The sequence below is a fragment of the Scylla paramamosain genome, chromosome 7 (genome assembly GCF_035594125.1).
Source record: "Scylla paramamosain isolate STU-SP2022 chromosome 7, ASM3559412v1, whole genome shotgun sequence".
Taxonomy (NCBI): domain Eukaryota; kingdom Metazoa; phylum Arthropoda; class Malacostraca; order Decapoda; family Portunidae; genus Scylla; species Scylla paramamosain.
This window is the reverse complement of record NC_087157.1, coordinates 11,430,001-11,435,000: the sequence shown is the minus strand read 5'-3', so window position 1 is coordinate 11,435,000 and position 5,000 is coordinate 11,430,001.

Below are 5,000 nucleotides of genomic sequence, written 5' to 3'. Positions count from 1 at the left end.
CAAGAATAAAAACGAAAAAAAATATCAAACTAACCACACACTTTAGACGAACAAAAACTACAAAAATAAAACGTACATATAATAAAACAAGAACAAGAAGAGAGAGAGAGAGAGAGAGAGAGAGAGAGAGAGAGAGAGAGAGAGAGAGAGAGAGAGAGAGAGAGAGAGAGAGAGAGAGAAAAAGAAACACACACACAAACGTAGAAGAAAAATAATAAATAAACCTAAAATAAATACAGAGACCAAACATACAAACTTAAGGAAACACACGAATAACATATAGAAAAAAAGCCAAGAAAAATATGAACCAGTTACAAAATAAATAAATAAATAAATAAATAAATAAAATAAATATCGAAGAACCATAAAAAAATAAATAAATATAGGCACTAAATACACACACACACACACACACACACACACACACACACACACACACACACACACACACACACAGAAAACACAACTATAACAAAAAATAAATAAATAAAATAATCTAGTAAAAATAAAAAATAAAAAGATAAAAGTTATAAAAAAAGATTAACATTTGCAAAATCACAAAGAAAATACAAAACATTCAAACACCACCAATGTCCCACGAGGCTGGACACTTGGGACACCTTGCCAGGGAGTCCCGGTGTCCTCTGTGGTCTCGCGAGGGCAACAGGAAACAGCGGGGAGAAAAAACGAGTAATTATGAACAGAGTGGCGAGAACGAACCAACGGTAAGCTGGAATGAAGGACGGACGAAGGAGAGAGAGAGAGAGAGAGAGAGAGAGAGAGAGAGAGAGAGAGAGAGAGAGAGAGAGAGAGAGAGAGAGAGAGAGAGAGAGAGCAGGGAAGGGGGAAACAACAGGAAAATATAAAGAATAGGAAATGCGTAAAAGGGAGTGAGGGAGGGAAAGAGGGAAGAGAGAGAGGGAGTGAGGGAGGGAAGGGGAGAGGGAGGGAAGGGGAAAGGGAGAGAGGAGTGACCGGCGCCCTCACGTGGCCAATGTGCAATGTATTCTTAGCTCCTCCGTCCATGCTCTCTCTCTCTCTCTCTCTCTCTCTCTCTCTCTCTCTCTCTCTCTCTCTCTCTCTCTCTCTCTCTCTCTCTCTCTCTCTAGTTTTGCAATAACTTCCTTCCTAATCTATAATCCATACCCAGTTTCTTTCCCTTTGACAAATTCTCTCTCTCTCTCTCTCTCTCTCTCTCTCTCTCTCTCTCTCTCTCTCTCTCTCTCTCTCTCTCTCTCTCTCTCTTTCAGGTTTTCCAAGGTTTTCTATAAGTCGCCTTTAGCAATAGATAAAAAATTCTTCCTGCTTTTTTTTTTTTTGTTCTGCTTCTCCATAATCCTCCTTTATTCATTATGTCGCCTCTTATCTTTTCCTTCCTTTCTCTCTCTCGGTATTACTTTCTCTCTCTTCCTTGTTTGATGACTGACAGATTTTTTATAAAATTTTTCATTTTGTTTTAATTGAGAAAATGTTGAAGAAATAATAATTCAGTAAAGCGATGGTATTTCTAATTTTTCATGTCTCTCTCTCTCTCTCTCTCTCTCTCTCTCTCTCTCTCTCTCTCTCTCTCTCTCTCTCTCTCTCTCTCTCCACGCACACATGCACTGCTCCCTCGACCGCGCACACGCACACACGAGAGAGAGAGAGAGAGAGAGAGAGAGAGAGAGAGAGAGAGAGAGAGAGAGAGAGAGAGAGAGAGAGAGAGAGAGAGAGAGAGAGAGAGAGAGAGAGAGAGAGAGAATGGAAAAAAAGCAAAATTCTCATACATAATCCTAATTTTTCCACGTTTTTCTTAGGTAAGGCAAACGAAAAGAGAGAGAGAGAGAGAGAGAGAGAGAGAGAGAGAGAGAGAGAGAGAGAGAGAGAGAGAGAGAGAGAGAGAGAGAAGCGATACCGAGTCCCAGCTGACAATAACACGCAATTTCCCTCATAATCCAAGAACTCCCCGTTGCCATGGAAATCAATTTGTTTACCTCTGGCATGAAGGAAATAAAAAGAAAACGAAAAATAAAACAGCCGACCTTCACAAGTACGTATGTAGACTCTCTCTCTCTCTCTCTCTCTCTCTCTCTCTCTCTCTCTCTCTCTCTCTCTCTCTCTCTCTCTCTCTCTCTCTCTCTCACACACACACTGACCGCCGCCGATGAGTAAAAGTGAGTGAGTCCGCGGCGGCAGAATGTGAGAGTGACGCTGAAACTAAGTGAGAGTGAGCGAGGAGGAGTAAGTCAGCAATGGAAGCCACTGATCAGGCGCCCTCAGAACCGCTGATTGCTGGAGAAAGTGAGAGAAAAGTGACGAGAAGCTACACACACACACACACACACACACACACACACACACACACACACACACACACACGCACGCACACACACATGATACAGACCGCGAGTGAGTGGCTGAGTGAGAGGGTGATTGAGTGAGGGAGTGAGGAAAGAAGGGTGAGAGAGTGGGTGTGTGTTAGTGTGTGTTTTTGAGGGAGTGAGTGAGAATGAGTAATGAATGAGTGAGTTAGTGAGAGGAAGTGTATGAGTGACTGACTACAGCTAAATTACTTACTAAAATAACTAACTAAATGACTAGCCAACAAAGTGAACTACTACTTAACCTAACCTAACCAAGCCAACTAAGAAGCTAACTAAATAACTAACTAGGAAACTATGTAATTGATTAACGAGCTAATTGCCATACTAAATGAATACATAACAAACTAACTAATTAACTAAGTGCCTGACTGATTCACTAACTTAATGACTGGCCTACTGGCTGATTGGCTTATTAACTAAATGACTGACTGACTGATTGGTTAACTGAACAACTGACTAGCTGCATGTCTGACTAACTGACTCGCTGGCTGAAGAATTAAGTGTGTGAAGGAATGAGAGAGAGAGAGAGAGAGAGAGAGAGAGAGAGAGAGAGAGAGAGAGAGAGAGAGAGAGAGAGAGAGAGAGAGAGAGAGAGATTCAGCAAGTGTGTGGATATAGAGACCATAATCTTAATGGAGTTATAAAGATAAGGAAAAGGAGAACGAGAGAGAGAGAGAGAGAGAGAGAGAGAGAGAGAGAGAGAGAGAGAGAGAGAGAGAGAGAGAGAGAGAGAGAGTGTTTAATGTGGAGGAGGAGCAGAACTAAGTGAGGCAACGAGTGTGAAATTACTTGAGGATGAGAGAGAGAGAGAGAGAGAGAGAGAGAGAGAGAGAGAGAGAGAGAGAGAGAGAGAGAGAGAGAGAGAGAGAGAGAGAGAGAGAGAGAGAGAGAGAGAGAGAGAGAGAGAGAGAGAGAGAGAGAAGGGTGACACCAGTAGATGCTTTCAATAATTCACGCTGAGATTAGCAACGAACCGCCTCCCAGCTGCTGCCGCCCAGCCCGGCAGAGAGAGAGAGAGAGAGAGAGAGAGAGAGAGAGAGAGAGAGAGAGAGAGAGAGAGAGAGAGAGAGAGAGAGAGAGAGAGAGAGAGAGAGAGAGAGAGAGAGAGAGAGAACATAACGCTCTCTCACAACTGTCACATTTCTATAATAGTTTCCCTCTCGACTGGAATCACGACTTTCATTTTCACCACGAACGTTTGATAATTGCTCACGCGCACGCGCACGCACGCACGCACGCACACACACACACACACACACACACACACACACACACACACACACACACACACAGATGAGAGACGAAACTCACACTTACTGACTTTATGTGTGTGTGTGTGTGTGTGTGTGTGTGTGTGTGTGTGTGTGAAACCAAAAGTAAAGACTACACTGTCGGTTTGTGTAGTCTCTCTCTCTCTCTCTCTCTCTCTCTCTCTCTCTCTCTCTCTCTCTCTCTCTCTCTCTCTCTCTCTCTCTAGCTAATTCACGGATAGGAGAGAGAAGAAAGGAGTGAAGGAGGGAGGAAGGGAGGGAGGGGAGCAAACCACCTATATACACACACCTGGTCCTCAAAACAACAGGTGAGGGAGGAAGGGAGAGGTGGGAGGAAGAGAGAAGTACCACACACATTTCTATCTCCATTACCATTGTCACCATTATTTTCACGCTCAGGATCACCACCCATTAAGTGACGTGTTTGAATTTTTTTTTTTTATGCTGGTTTAGTTGTGGGCTTTTTTGGGGGTTTTGTTCTTTTTTTTATTTTCTCATTTTTGCGTTTATTTATTCTTGTACTTTTTTTTTCCCTTGGTTGTTGGTAATTTCTTTTCTTTTTCTCTTTTCTTTTTGTTGTTTCTGTTGTTGTGGTTGTTGTTGTTGTTGTTGTTGTTGTTGGTGGTGGTGGTGGTGGTGGGTTTTTTGTTTGTTTTTGTTTAATTTGCTGTTTGTTTGTTTGTTCGTAAGTGTTGCTGTTATTGTTGTTGTTGTTGTCGAAATATTTGTTCTTGTTCTTATTCTTCTACTACTACTACTACTACTACTACTACTACTACTACTACTACTACTACTACTACTACTACCACCATTTCATTTTCTTTTTCTTCTTCCTCTCCATCTAAATGTTGTTATTCTTCTTTTCCCTCTTGTTGCTATTGATAATCTTTAAGTTTTTCCTACTTTTACTATCTCCTCCTCCTCCTTCTCTTCCTCCTCTTCTTTAGTCTCACTTTCTTCTCTTCATCAACAACAGCACTGTCACCATCATCATAATCATTACCTCACTGTTCTTACTTTTTCCCTCCTTTATTTTCTTCAATCTCATCATCATCATCATCATCATGTTCTTCCTCCTCTCTTTTCTTATATTCACCGGAATTCAGCAATAGTAGTAGTGATAGTAGTAGTAGTAGTAGTAGATGAAAGTATTAGTATTAGTAATAAAAGTGGTAACTAGTAGTCGTAGCATTGTTATTATTATTATTATTATTATTATTATTATTATTATTATTATTATTATTATTATTATCATCATCATCATCATGATCATCATCATCATCATCATCATCATCATCATCATCATCATCATCAGATGATGATGATGATGATGATGATGATGACGATGACGTCGGTGATGATGATG